At 37.3% G+C, this 16,371-nt stretch overlaps 1 protein-coding gene across 5 annotated transcripts in view; it reads left to right on the plus strand.

Moving 5' to 3' along the window:
• The window catches only part of kek5 (kekkon 5), a 164,590-nt gene that overhangs the window by 105,647 nt on the left and 42,572 nt on the right, over positions 1 to 16,371 (plus strand). The window lies entirely within an intron of this gene.

The following is a 16,371-nucleotide window of genomic DNA, read 5'->3' on the forward strand; positions in this document are numbered from 1 at the left end:
AAAAAAAAAAACAATGTATATGAATTTATCAATTGCTGCCCCCAATAAAAACATATGTTATGTTACACAAAAAGTGCATTGAAATGTAAACAGGTGCTCAATTATTTGTGACACCCGAGCATTAACCATTTTGTGTGCGGGTTTTTGTGAGACCCTTTTGCGTTGCAATATCCCAGCAGACCAAGACGTTTGTTTATGATATTGAAAATGATAGTTTTGCGATAATAAATTGAATAACCTGTCATGGGTTTTGTGGCAGAAAATGCTATAATTTTCGGAATCCGAATATGATTTCAGTTGCGGACCTTTTACGACCTCATTATCGGGTATAATCCTGAGAATTGTCCACTTTTCGTCCGTTTGCGCGTCCGTTTTTGAGCATTTAGCGAAACTAAGATTTTTAGCGCTCTTTGTCTGCTGGGATATATTTTCTTTCTGCTTTTACTATTACAATATTTTGTGACACACATGTCCATTACGTGTTTTTATTTATGTTGCTCTTATTTTTATGTTACGCTCAACTTGTTAGGGAAGAGGAATTAAATTCCTTGACAGTGTAGGGCATTATTCTCGGATTAAGGCATATATATATATATATATATGTATAATTTACAAAGGCAAAGTGTAGAGGAGAAGGGGGAAAGTCAAACAGGGCTCTTGTTTTGTTTACAAAATAAAAACGAGAGGAACATTTCATTTGCCACGCTTGCGACTGGGGAATTTTTGAAATTAAGCCAGCCAGCAACAAGGCCCCTTGTCTCTAATTGTTTTTTAAACACATCTCGCGTACCGCGTCCCCCCTCCCCCTCTCTATTCCAAGCAATAAACAGGGCTCCGAGGCGGCGGCGTAGGTGGCCACGGCGGCTTTTGCTATTAAACAAGAAACTTGGAATGCCAGCGACGACGACGACGAGCACAACTTCAAAAAAAACTGCCAGCGAAAATCAGTGAAAGCACTGAGCCTGAGCCACCCCTCCGGCTTGAAAATGGGGCGTTTGAGAATGAGCGCACAAGTGTCATCATACAGACGGATATACACACATATGCATATGCATACTTGAGCTTGAGATTTACCTTTAAGTGAGCAGCTTTTAACACTTTTACTTTTAGCAGCAGGCAGCAGGCAGCAAGCAGCAAGCAAGCAGCAGCAGCAGGAGCTACGGAGGGGGACGACGGCAACTCATTTAATTTGACGTCCTCACCTTCCCATGCCCCATTAAGCCGCCCTCACTATGCCACCACCCACCCACAGCCACCCACTAGCCTAATTGTCGTCTATCTCAAGGCGACTAATACCGGGTTTATGCAGTGTCAAGTTTGGGGAAATCTTTGTGAATTCGATTTTAAGTCAAAAAAAGAAATGTATAAAGAAAGTATTATATAGAAAAATATTGAATATATATCGAAAAGTAATATCGATAAAATGTATATATTTATTAAAGTTTATTACTTAAGTATCGATTTATTTAAAAAACTTAAATCGAAATTTTTAAAAGAAAAAATATTGCATTTATTGCAAATATCGAAATAATAAACTAATTTTTTTATATATTTTTTTCCGATTAATTTTTTGCACATATCGCAACCCTAAACTATCGATTTATGTATTCAATTTCGATTTAAATATCAAAAAAGAATCGATAAATATTGCATTTAATATTAAAATATGGATATTATCCTGTTTCTCCGAATATATTGCTTTAAAATAAAATAATTAATATATCGATTTATTGCAACATTTAAAATATCGATCAAAATGTCATACAATATCGATACAGTATCGATAAATTAATACTTTCTGTTGGAAATAGAAAATTATACATTATAAAATTATAGAAACTAATCAGTTTTTCATGAAATCAGCCAGATAATTATGTATTTAGCGGCATAAACCCATCTCATAAAGCAAGTACAAAACCCAAGGCCCCCCTTGCCAGCCACCCAACTTCCTCACAAAACCTTACCCCCCGCGTGCCGTGCTGTTTGCTGTCTCAGCGCAAAATGTTGCTGCTCTAATTAGAATGAAACGATTTTCATTTCATTTTGCATTTTCATGTTGTCGACGTCGTCGTCGTCGTCGTCGTCGTCGGCATCGTAGTCGTAGTCTCGTTCTCGTTCCCGTTCCCGTTCTCGTTCTCGTTCTGTGAGCCCAAAATGAATAATTTACGCCCCGAGTTTCGCTGAGGCAGGCAAAATTCATAGAAATTATGCGAGCCTGATGGTGGTCGCAAAGAGGATGATTTTCATTTCCACTTTAATTTCGGTTGCGATCGCAACTATCTGTATTTGGGTGTAGGATGAGGAGGAGGCTAGAAGGCTAGGAGATGGAGAAGGTATTTGGCAAAGGATGTGGTGGTGCCTTGATTTAATTTCAACGCAATCAGCACGGCGGCAACATATTGCAGCGGCAACACAGGAAAAAGGCAAGCAGCCAACACAGCAACACAAAAAGACATTATGCGCATTTAATTTGAAGTGACAGAATGAATGGAAACTCGGTGAGGCAACCCACTGAGCATATGACCTGCATTATCTGTTCATCACTGACTATGGGCAATTGGGGCAGGAGCAACAGATAGAGATATAGCTACATAGAAGAGTTAAAGATATAGATACAGTTACATAGAGGAGTTAAAGATATATATACAGTTACATAGAGGAGCTAAATATACAGATACAGATACATAAATGAGCTAAAGATACAGATACAGCTACATAAATGAGCTAAAGATACAGATACAGATACATAGAGGAGCTAAAAATATAGATACAGATACATAGGGGAACTAAAGATACAGATACATCTACTTAGATGAGCTGAAGATACAGATACAGCCACATAGATGAGTTAGAGCTACAGATACATCTCTAGAAACAGTTACATCTACAGATACCAATCGAGACAGTCGTCAATGTCTCCATATTGTGTGTCTTTTTGGTGCCAAAGACGAATCCTGGCTACCAGCTCCTCCGTCAACCGTTGACAGTTGAGCAAAATATACACAGAGCTCTACCCCTTGGCTAGCTCCGATAGCATCTACTGATGATGATGATGATGATGAGGCTGTTGTTACTCTTGTTTGGAAATCGACACAGCCGCACTCTGGAAGCCCAAAACTCATGTCCAAGTGCCATGTCTGTAGTAAGCCCAGCCAGCAGGAGATGTTGTTTAATTAGAATGTTGTCATGTGATGTGGCAAAAAGCAGCAACAGCAGTGACTGCCTAAAAATTACTAAATAGTGCACAGAGAGAAAGAATTGACCAACTAAAATATATATTATTTCTTAGCTTTCATGCAGAAAATAAATGAATTACGAAAATCACAGGTTAAAAGCATTTAAAATCCTGAAATCTCAATGATATTTTCCTGAACCTTTCCTTGATTAATATCAGATTAACACGGCTGCCAGTGCGCTTCGTCACCCAAGTGGATGGCCAGTGGCCATTGAAGATGCTGCCTGCCTGCCTGCCTGCCTGCCTTCTTTTTATTTAATCTGCCAGGCTTTAGCCTTGGGCCATTGTCACAGAGCCATTGGTGAAAGGCTGATCTGGCAGTGAGTACTGAAAGAGACATGTCCTGGAGCTGCTTCTGCTGCTGCTGTTGCTCCTCCTCCTCCTCCTCCTACTGGTGTTGCTTCTGGTCATGCTGTGGCTGCTGCTGTTGCTGCTCCTCTTGGTGTTGTTGCTGCCGGTCACTCACAGCTTGCCGCTTTGACCATCCACTTGACCTGTTCGCTTAAAACATTTAATATTCAGCTGCAGCTGCAACTGTAATTGTATCTGTATCTGTATCTGCAACTGCAACTGCAACTGCCTCTGCATCCATATCCATTGTGGAATGCCAGGGGGAAACCCTGTCGATTGTTGATTTAGCTCGCGGCAGTGTTTGCTTTATGCAGCAGCAAAAGCAACAGCAGCAACAGCAGCAACAGCAGCAACATCAAATAAATTGAGCAATAAATTATTAGCAACGAGTTGTTATTGCTGGTTGAAAGAACCCTGGTCCCAGGCCCTTATGGAGTTCAATTGAATGCAATTAGTTGCAATAAACGGATTTCTCTATATATTCTCAGAATTATTTATTAACCCTCTAAGACCCAAGAGTGCCTCAAGGCACTTATTATATAATTTGTATTATCTAAAAAACGGGGAGCCTTTTAAATTTTTTAATTACACTAGTCAATTCACAATAAACATGTGAACTTATGAGTAGAAGGTTTCAAAGCTCTCTGAAGCTTTATAACAGGACTTTTTTCGTGTTGTTTACATGCATCATGCATTCGCGCGCAAAAATTTTTGTGTGCTTCATATAGTGTTTTTTTGTCTATCAATAAAAGTGAAATATCTTCAAAATCAGCCAAATAAAAATTATTGTTCTAGAAGGTAAGATATTAAATAATCCAAATAAAGTTGCATATTTGCAATTTTATAGAAATAGTGCGTTGTAGCAGTGATTTATCTTATTTACCCCTGTTCGATTTACAGGTAAACTACAGTTAGTACACACTTTTTGAGGTCATTTTTAAAATTAAAAGCTACCATTTACCCCAAAAAATATAATTACACTTCGTTTTTTTTAATATTTCTTCGCTTGGGGCTTAGAGGGTTAATGACTTTTGTCTTGTTTACGCATTCAAGTGTTATTGTAGCCAGTGCTTAATCGTAAGGAAATTGATTTTGATTTTTGATTTTTAATATTGATGTTAGAATTGCTGACTTTTGTTGAGAGAGAGAGGGGAAATCAACAATTGCATTTGCAAACTGCAGCAGAAAAGAACTATTGCAACTGGCAACGACATTGCTGCTGCCTGCATTTCATTTTTCAGGTCACAGCTCTCTGAATGTTCATTAATTTTATCGGGGAAAATCGATGGAATTACAAAAGAAATGAAATTGTTGTTGCAATTGTCAAACTCCATCACCAGGAGCAGTAGAAGCAAACTTTGAAGCTGCATTGCCTGGGGTCCTACTGTTTTCCTTTTCTTTTTTTTTTTTTAGAAGAAGAAAACATAGAAATTGCATTTTCCATACCACTCCACTGCCTTCTTTTGAAATTTCTTCTGCCAGAGAACTTCTTCTCCTTCTTGTTTGGATATTATCTGTTGTCCTGGAGAGCCTACTATATATGTTGGCTTCTGTAGAACTACTTGAAGAGTATCTATAGACCAGCAAAGTTAATAAACATTAATTAATGTCTTGACCATTAATTTGTAGATTGTGCTTCTTGGCACGTGCTTCTCCCTCAGGCCATTTATCTTCCAAAAAGAGGAAGTAACACTTGATCATTATTATTAGTAATTATGAAATGATTATAGAAGGGGTGTATACTTGAATACTACCAATATTAAATATAAATTTCTATTTAATAAAATATTACAAAGATTAAATAAATTGCTATATTTTAGAAAATTCCAAAATATTAAATAACTTTCTATATTATTATAATTTTTAAAGGTTAAATATCCTTCAATATATATTAAAATATTCCACAGATTAAATATCTTTCAATAAGTTAAATATAAACCCCATAAAAACCCCATAAAAATCCCCATAAAAACCCATAAGGGGTGAGACTTTCCCCAGATACAACTTGAACAACAATCAAACAACAACACGATATTATGTGGGCCCCGGCAGTTGGCGAAAATGTCAGCAAGTCAGCAAACAATAAATACGGTCGACTCAAGTCAAGGGAAATATGAAAAATCTACCTATTTTTCCACCCCACAACACATCCCACAATGGGTTCTTGGGAGCTCTCTATTCGTTCCCTAGTCTGCGACCCTGTTTCGAAGACCGACCGACCGACCCAACGACTGCCTTTTGTGTTAATAAACAAATAATCTACTTAAGTCCAATAATAAGACGAGAAAGCAAACGGAACCAACGACAAATTCATAAAAAGGCACTGTGTTGTTAGCCGGAGAGAACATAAATATATTATTTCCACTCAATTTATTTGCACGGACCCGGAGACATCGTCGGCAGCGGCATAAATATGCTGAGAGAGATGTAGAGATATTGCTCCAAGGGGGTTATCGGGGGGAGGAAGCCTTTTGGCAATAATCACCTTCCCATTGTGCTCTGATTGATCGGATCGCTTTGGGTCCCCACTTGGCCGTCGAGTTGCGTTAATGCCACTTTAATTGACGCTCATTAGGTAACAGCAGCGGCAACACCAGCTCGGTCCGCCTCTAATCAACGCTGCAAACGGTCGCTTTTACACGGCGAAAAAAAAAAACAAATAAACAGAGAAGAAAAAACATTAGTCCTCTGTTCTCCTCCTCCCGCTATCATTAGGGCGCCGAAATGTAGGCAATGCTTTTTGCGTACTAAGTCCTGGGCCTACTTTCAGCACGAAAATTGCATTTTTGGCACTTGTGGTGGCTATTCAATCGAGTTGAAATTTTGTATTATGAGAGTCCAAGTTTTCTTCCTTTTCATAGTAATATCTATGATATTTCTTTCTGTGTAATATCCCTTTTCAATGGCCACGCAACATGCTCCATGTTCTCGCGGCAACTCTTGTCATGTAACTTAGTATTGTAGCACCACCCGCTGTTCAATTCTGGTTCTAATTAGGCGCGCCTCAAATAGTAATCCTCCGCGATATCGATTCCAATTTGAATTTTCAGGCTGGCCACTCGGAAACTTTTGATGCTGCGGCACTTGGAGATGTTTATTGAGAAAACCATGGTATTAAAAAATATAATTGTCTTGAAAAAACATCGATTTGTTATCGAAACATGTTAAATCTTGAAGATGTACGTGTATCGATAAAATTATCGTATTAAAAACTTATTAAAACAAGTCAAGGCTTAACTTTAAAATAAGTAAAAACTTATTTACGATATTTTTCCAGCAATTTTTTTAACGAAACATCTTGATATGTACGTATTTTTGCGACTTTTGAAAATTAATCAGCTTTCAGCAATCGCTTTTTGTATACGAAAAAAAATAATCGCTTTCATTTCGTTTCGTTTTCTCTGTTTTCATTTTTTTTTTTTTTAATATAGGTAAAGGCAGTAAATTTAAAATTGGGCTGCATCACGTTACACATTTCGAATGTCGTACACTTTTCGCTTCTTTTTTTTTGTTTCGCCGAACATTACCTTGTGATTTATGCCGTCGATTTTAACCGTCACTGGCTTCCTACTTATCGAAAATGCATGCGTGATAAGCGGCTTTGTCTTTTATCAGGCGATTTCAATATTATCAGTGAAAGGGAAGGGAGGAGAGGAGGGAGGCGGCGGGGCTGGAGAAGAGTAAGAGGAAATGGCTCACAGCCCACGCACCAATTTTATTTTTAGACTTTTGTGGTACTTAGATAAGGCCGGACGGTTCGGGGGGAAAGAGGATCACATGTTGGGGCATTTTATGGACTCTGATTTATTATGGCATTGCATTGACGCTTAAAATGGTTTTATTTTTTCCACCCCCAACCACACACACTACAACAGTTTCAATTTATCAGATATCATAAATATGGCAAGGGAAACCAATATGGTTCATTTGAAATATATATAAAGCTGATGTAGTCATGAGTTTCTTGATGGAAATGTATTTGTTTAAATAAATGAAATAATAAATATAAAAAATATATATTTTTTATATATTATATATACATAGTTAAAATTAGTATTTAGATTTATTAACCTTTTAAAAATTAACAAAAAAATATGTACTAATTACATTTAAGGCATTATTGACTTTTTTACAGATAAAAAAAAAATTCCCAATAAATTAACAAAAAAAATGATGCACCTCTTTTTTTAATTTTTAATTTTTAGAAATTTTTTTCATTTTATCTTTAAAATTATTTTTTTTTTTAATTTTTTAATTTCTTCAAAATTTAGCCAAATTTGAAATAAAAAAAATTAAATTCAGTAAGCACATTCATTAATTAATTAATGGAAAATTAATTAAAATTAATTGAATGTATTTTAGGCTTAGTTATAGATTTTTTAAATGTTTATTTTTTATTTAAATACGGATTTAAAAAAATAATATAATATAAAATATAATATAAAAATATAATATAATAAAATAAGTAATATAATAATATAAAAATATTAAAAATCTTTAGATTTTTGAAATATATTTGTAAATAAATTGTTATTTATTATTTTTATTATTACTGTTTTTGTTTATTTATTTAAATTCTAACAAAAAAACTTTTCGAATTGAATTTAATGCATTTTTGGCCTAGTTATAGATTTTTTTAAATGTTTATTTTTTTATTTAAATACATAAATATTTGTATATTTAAATATTCTCTTCAATATTCCCATTTGTTCAAATCATTGAAAAACCTGGCAAAAGAGTGGTCAATAGTTGACTTGATTAGTAGTACTTGGTTGATACTATTGAGTCCAAATCATGATGCGGTTTGTGTTAATTCGCGCTAATAAACAGGCTTTGGTTATTGTTTTATTGGCATTTAAATAAGCATAAATTATAGTCCGAGTCTCTAAACAGTTTTATGGCACAGTTTAGCTTGTTAAAACTAATCTTTCGTGTTTTTTTTTTTTTTTTGCGAATGTTGCCAACTTGGCGACCCTTTTTGGCCCAGGAAGCATGTACATGTACACGATGCTTTTAAAAACTTTGCGAGAGAAGACCTGCTGCAGTGTGTGTGTGTGTGTGTGTTTGCTGCGTGTTCATCTTGTTGCTCTTGTCATTTGCTTATTGTCAGTCAGCTCCCCTGACAGCGGGGATGTCCCCGCGTTACCCACTTGGCCATGTGAGCAATAATGTACAGTTAGGAGCGTTTTGTCAGTCAACGCAACAGCAGCAGCAGCAGGAGTGGCAGCATCAGCATAAGGAACACTCTCGGTGGGGATGAATGGGTGGTTTTTTTTTTTTTTTTGGACAAGGAGCAGCACCACGAGGAGGTTGCTCTCCGGCAAGTGCGCTTGACATCTCCAGAGGAGAGGGTTAAAAGATGAAAGCAAAACAACGAAACGAGCGCACAAAAACTGCACACACATAGTGCTGAGGGATCCAAGACATCAGCACAAAAATGGTAACAGAAACGGAAACAGAAACTGAAACTGAAAACTGAAACTGTAACTGAAACTGTAACTGAAACAGAAACAGCAACGGAACATAAACATAAACAGGAGGAGCAGCAAGCGGCAAACAGGACAACGTGGAAAATACGGGGGACGCAAAAAAAAAAAAAAACAACTGACAAATGTCAACAAAGTTGATTTATTTGCGTTTACATTTATTTATGATATGCAACATTTTTCAAAATGCAATTTCTGTGTTGCCCACGACAACGGCAGCTTCTGAGAATGAGTAGGTGTCCTCCGACTCCGCCTGCACAGCACTCATACTCATACTCATACCCCTCCCCTCCCCCCCCATCCACTTGTCTGTCTTGCCAAGTGTTGGTACAACTCTTTTCCTGGCATTTCTCGTCGTCGCTCCTTGACCCGAGTCCCACATCCACGTCGTAACATATAACATCCAAGAACATTAGCAGACAAGCACACCGAGGCACGAGGAAGGAGGAGCACCCAGGCACTGAGGCAGCCAAGCATTCCGGCATTCCAGCATCCCCATACCAGCAGGGATGCGACCTACCGACCAAGCATCCTCCCATCACGAAAACAAAACAGCTTGCTGTGAGTGAAGCCATGTGAGCCGGCCACGTTTTTCGTTAAATTTAAAGCAGTCCCCCAGTCCGTCCAGTCTAGAGTATACCCCAGAGCTCCAGCTGCTCCATCATTAAGCACTATCTCGTGGCTGTGCAGAATAATTTGGAGACGAGAACAGACTTAATCGAGCGAATAATACAAAAATATAAAGCATAAGTGGACACTGAAAAAAATCCAATTATGGCATGTCCTCCTCCTAGGTAATCAATGGTTTCACCCAGAAATGTAGAAATTCCCCATCTTATTAAATTTCTAAAACTCACTGCAGCTCTGGGATTAAGGTGTCACTAGGGTTGTTGTCCCTATACCAGGATCCCTTTAAATAATTTCGGTTTATGTGGATAATTTCCAACACAAAAACACAAGCAAACAAACAAAAAAAAGTATGGATAATGTGGCCAGGAGGGTAATGTTGTGTTGTTTGTCCTGCCATTGCATTTATATCAGCATCCTGGCTGAAGTTTGGCATAAGCTACGCGTGCCAGCAACAACAACTGCACCCACTATCAGACCCAGTTCCCTGTCCCAGTTGCAGTTTCAGTCCTGAGTTTCCTGGGTTATATATATACATATATACAAGTATATCCTCCATATCATTTCATATCCATTGACATAGAAACGTGTGTTTTATGTGTGTATATGCGGCGCTTGTTTATGAAACATTTTGGCAAAATGCCACTATAATTATATATTGGGCTATATGTGTATATGGAGTCTGAGTCTCTGGGTCTGTCTGGTTGTGTGTTTTATGTTACAAGTGCTGCTGCCGCCTGACAACAACAGAGTCAGCCGCAACCACAGCAACAACAATTTACAACAACATTTTACAACAACATTTTACAACAACATCTCCAACAGCACCTATAACAACACGTACAGCCACATCTACAACAAAATATACACCAACAACTACAACAACATATACTACAACAATTACAACAACATATACTACAACAACTACAACAACAATTACAACAACATTAACAACACGAACATCAAACAAACAACACAATAGCGCTTGCCATCACATTGTTCTTGTTGCTGCTGCTTAGCGCTTTGCATGGCAAGGCAAATAAATCAAATTGCTTTTTAAATGGAATGGCAAAAAGCGGGATAAAGCCAAACGAAAACTGAACTAAGCGAAAACGCTTCCCCCCCCCCCCCCCTCTCTCTCTCATCCCCTCTACAATCCATTTTCCACTTTTCCTCTATCCACCGGTAACAACAACTTGCAGCAATCAAAAATCACTGCCAGAGAATGTCCACTAGATGAGCTTAAAGGGATCAGAGGGGTAAAGGGGGAACAATAAAAATTAGTAACTAAAAAGCGGAATTTCAGCTATTTTAAATTAAGTAATTCCATGAACATTGTTTTTATTAATTTTTATATATTAAAAGTTAGCAGTTTTTGAATGTAGAATACAGAAAAGTATAATATTATTTGTTGACTGACTATTAAAATTATATTAATATTTTATTTTAATAAGCTTTCATTTCAAAATGTAATATATAAAATATTAAAAAATTAAAAGAGCAAAAAATTAGGTGCTTAAAAATATTGCATCGCATTGAAGCAAATGCTTTAGATAAGCTCAAACTTTTGTTTTTCTTTAGGAAATTTAAGCCATAATAATAATAAAAAAAATCTATAGCTTGACACTATAATTCCCAATTGGTTTTAGCATCTTCAAAAATAAATTTTTTGGCTTAGTTGTGATAAATTTGAGATTGCAAACTGCAAGGATATACAAATTTCGGTTAACCAAAGTTAGGTTTCTTTTTGTTTTTAACTAACTGTTGGCAGCCGTGATTCGAAATTTGAACATTTGGTCGCCGCATCCTCCTGCCACGAGCCTTTATCCAAAGTTAATGACCTATTCCTTTGGCCTGGGCTCTTCTGCGGTTTCCATCTGCCATGCAGTTTAGACATCAGCCATGCGAAACGCCTCCACTTCCACTTCCTCATCCACATATACAGAGCTACACCCACTTCCACTGGCATTTCCACTGGCCAACTGAAGTGACAAGTGGCCCAGGATTTGGACAGTGGGCTCTGCTGGTGCTGCTTCCTGTCTTGGCAGCAGGGCATTCCTTTGGGCACAATCGGGGTGATATAGAAGAGGATAAGGTTTAAAAGTATTTAAAGGGTTTCTTTTCATCATAGAGCAAAAGTTCTTAATCAATCCTGAATACATTTAAGCCATAACTCAAAGAAAACCGTAGTTAAAACCTACTAAATACCCAATCATAGTCATAATTCCAATATACAAAACTTCTCAGACTGATTATCTAGCGTTAAATCGCTGAGTATTTGCTTATTCTCTCACACATTTAATGCTATCGATGCTATCGCGAAAAGTTCAGCCGCCAGGAGACCAGACTGTAGAAGATATAATACTTGCGATAAGTATCGCTTTATTAGCACACAAACTGCCTGCATACGCCATCAACAACAATTTCCATGTCCTATATATGTATGCTAATTTGAAGCAACAAGTCTGGTAGTTTACTTCCTTCCCTCCTTGATTCCCTCACCAAATTGAATTATATTTGGTGATAATTTTGGCCAACAGCAGGATACTTATTACCTGTCGTTATCACACCTGAGAGTAGCTTTGCCTTGATTTTATGAAATTAACCCAGCCGCATGAAACCCAAAATTTAGCTAAAGCTGGAAAATTACAAAATTTGCAAAAAGATAGAGAGAAAGAGGCCTAAGAAGTCACACACACACACACAACCCTTTGAGTTATTATTGCCGCCCATCAAGCATTGTTATCCTTCCTTCCTCTTTACGATATACAAAGGATATAAGAAGGATAAGGAAGGCAACCACCGCCCTTCTGAGGGCAGTCCAGAAACCGCACACAATCTCAGAAGGGGGGGGGCATCTCCACACCTCAGGCATTCCGCCTGCCAAGACGAAAAGTTTAATTGCCCACAAAAACGCAGCAACTATAAAAATTATACTGCCATAGACGTAAGTGCGGGTACGATGCGATTTACACTAATTTACTTTCGTTTATTAATTGGAACGTTATGTGGCTACCCCCAAAGTTGTCGCCCACTCCAGCTACGCCAGCAACTCCATCTCTTTTGCGGGGTACCTACATACATAGCTCACTTGGGAGCCTTGCACGCAATTCAAATGGGGCGACTCCTTTTGCTCACTTGATTAAATCGCAAAAAAAATGTATATATAAAAAAAAAATCTGGCGAGAAAAAATCCATAGCTGGCCTTGCCGACGACGGGCGCCACAAAATGTTACATAAAGCACGGCGAAGCTTCATTAAGGCCCCCCAAGTCAAAGATTGTAATCTATCCTGTGAGTGTGTATGTGTGGGTATAAACACTACCCCCAACTTGTACAGGAAGTTAAAAGAACTCGGTTTTAGTTTTCGATCCATGGCAGAGGAACTAAAGGCAAACTTATCCAGTTCACACGGGCCTTACCTTACTCGAAGGAGTATTAGAACCAAGAAAAGAGATTACCTAAACACGTAGTCCTATATCTGTTTAAGCCATAACGGGGGGAAATTTAAGCAGTTTGTAAACGTGTCTATATCTGAGGGCATACACTTCAATAAGTCTTCTATAAGCTTGGCAAAGATTTAAGTTGATTTTCCATCTTAAAGAAGAAACTTTAAGACTATTTTCTAGGTATTTAAAAGAAGACAAAAAGTTATAAAAACAAAAATAGAATAAACTAAAAAACTGTAAAACTGTAAAACTATAAAACTATAACAAGTTTTCGTGTTAATTAACGTTTCCATTTCATTTTACCCCACAGTATATGCTCTATTGGTCCCCTAAGCGTAGTTACTCCGCTGAAAAGGGTATTTCTAGTTTCTCCTTTCTTGTTAAATAACTAATTGTAAGTTAGTTTTCCTGTTTATCATGATACAAACGAGAACGAGCCAACGAACACAAGAAATATCTCTAGCTAAGAACATACTTAAACCCACTCTCTCTCACTCTGTCTCTCGGAAATCAGAACATTTATGTTGTTGCTAAGTGCTCCGAAAGAATTAATTTCCTTGTTTGCAGATTTAAGTCCGCGCCAACTTTCCGAAAAGTTTTCTTTTTTTTGCGCAACTGGAAATTGGAACAGGCCATTGCTCTGGCGGGTGGGCGGTACAAAAGAGGCGCGTCTCTGGGCATGGCATTGCGTATAATATTTTGTGTGTGAGGACCTCCGCCTCGCACAACCCCAAAGTCGTTTGGTTTTCACCTCGAAATCTATTTATAAATAACAGCAGAACAACGGCAGAGAACAATAACCGCACACACACACACACACACACACACACACAGAGGCAGGAGGCAGGCTCTAGTGTAATAACCATTTAGCAGGAATTTCTAGCCGCTGAAAAGTGGTGCCGAGGCATGCCAAAAACCTAAACTGAAAACCAACATGAAAATCCCCATTAAATGTTAAACATTTTTCACAATTTTCTGGATATTTGAACAAAAGGTGGGGAGCTTCTAAAAAGTTAATTAACGCACGTTTTTAAAACAATTTTGTTAAAAGGGTAATTACAATGCTTCCAACTAAGGGTTTAAATTATAAAAGAGGGTTTTAGAGGTATAAAAATAGAAAAGTTAAGTGAAAAATTGCTTCGATTTTAGAGAGAGAAAGAATTATAGGCAGTTAAATTTTATATTTATAGCTTATATTTATTTAATTTATATTTATATAATTTTTATTTATAATTTATATTTTTATTATTAAAAGTATTATAATTTTAGTCAGCTTACAAATCAGTGAAGTAGTCATTTCTGGCACTATAAATGATATATATTCTTTATCAGCATCAACAGCCGAATCAATCTAGACAGAATAAAATCATTTATTCAATTTTTTCAAAATTTCATAAGGGGGTTACAATGTTAAAATTATTAAAAATTAAAAAAAAATATATTATAAATAATTTTATTATTTTTTAAATTTTAAATAAAGTATGTAGATCTATTAACTTTTTAAAAATTAACACAGAACAGCTTTCCGAATTAAAATTAATGTCCTTTTGGCCGAGTTGGGATATTTTTAAATGTGTTCTTCTAATAAAGTAATTTATATAATTATATAATTATAAAAAAAAAATTTTAAAATAATAAATCTTATTTTAATATATAAAATAATATTTTTCCTGGGTTAAAATGTCATTTCCAAACCTATAAACCATATATATTCTTGATCAACTGGGTTAAAAAATTCTAGAACTCTATAATATACTTTTTAAATTTAAGAAATAATATAAAATAATTTTCAACAATTTTCCAATTTTCTCATAGACTAAAAATATATTTCATTCTGAACCTCCCCCTTTTATTTTGAATTTAACCAATTGAAATCCTTTGCTTTAAGACAGATAAGCCTGGGTTTTAACCGTTTAAGTCGTTTGCTTTAAGGATAAAAGGGATCAAGAAAAATAAACCTATTGGGAATTTGTTCTTCCTCTCTCTCTCTCTCTCTCACACCTTCAACTCTGTCTCCTTCACACCTCTGTTGCGACATCACACTTCCGTCAGTCGGGTCCTGGAGTCTCTGCATCTCTAGATTTTTAATGCCTCGATTGCAATAACAGCCAGCAAAAGGCAACGACACAGACAGAGCAGAGTCAGGAGTCAGGAGTCAAAGTCAGAGTCTGAGGGATATGGCAAACAGTTACATTTTATGGGCGAAATTTTTATTATTTTAAATTTTTGTCATGCTCTCGTCGTGCCGTTGTCCAATGGCAAAAGTTGTCATAAAATTTACTGCGAATACTCTCTCTCTCTTTCCCTTTGGTAGTTGTAGTTTTTTTTCATTCCTTCCCTATTTTGGCCAACTCTTTGTTTTGGCTAAAAGTTTAACCTAAAAGTAGTGCAAGTGTCGGGAGTCACTGGCAAGAAGATGTCCCCAGGAATAAGCCAAGGCAAGCGCGTGACTCGCTCTAATATGCCCGGGAAGGATACGCAGCCAGGACCTGTGTTGAATCCGAAAAATATGGTGTGTGTGTGTGTGTGTGCAGATTTGCTAACGAAAGATGAAATCGAATTTCTTGACTCGGAACATCATCGATATTGCAGTTTAACAAAATAAATAAGAAGATAAAGGAGCCCGAAATAGAGCTGTTTGCAGGACTAACAATTAAATTGAAATCAGTGTGGCAGGAGAGTTCCCTTTCCCACATCAATTTGTAGGCTTCATTAAGCAGCTAACCAAACTCCATTGAGGAGCGCAAATCCACTACAAAACCAAAGGCATCAAAACCCAGCAGCCAGCAGAGCCAGAGCTCCCCCTTACTCTCTCATTGAGTGCGGACTTAAATAGCATCATAATTAACAGCACTTAATATCAATAAATAATTTGCAATGCGTGGCAGACAGGTGAGGCGGGTAAGGCAGAAGCAGGACCCGCCCCCTGTGAAAACTTCACCTCGCAGCTGTTTCTGCCGCTCAATAAAGCAGACACGCCCCCAGGATAAGGCTTACCTGGAGGGGAGAGCAGGTGAGAGCAGGAGGAGGAGCAGGAGAACCAGAAGCAGGAGGAGCAACAATTATAATAACAACCTCAACCGGGGGCCATTCGAAATTTGCCACCAACAACTAGGCCGGCGGCTAGGAATTTCGACACCAGACGTCAACGTCGACGTCGATTTGGCGACCCACCACAAGGAGACGGAAAATGTAGATGGGAGAAGGTAGATGGAAGGAGGAAG

The sequence above is a fragment of the Drosophila kikkawai genome, chromosome X, assembly GCF_030179895.1.
Source record: "Drosophila kikkawai strain 14028-0561.14 chromosome X, DkikHiC1v2, whole genome shotgun sequence".
NCBI lineage: Eukaryota > Metazoa > Arthropoda > Insecta > Diptera > Drosophilidae > Drosophila > Drosophila kikkawai.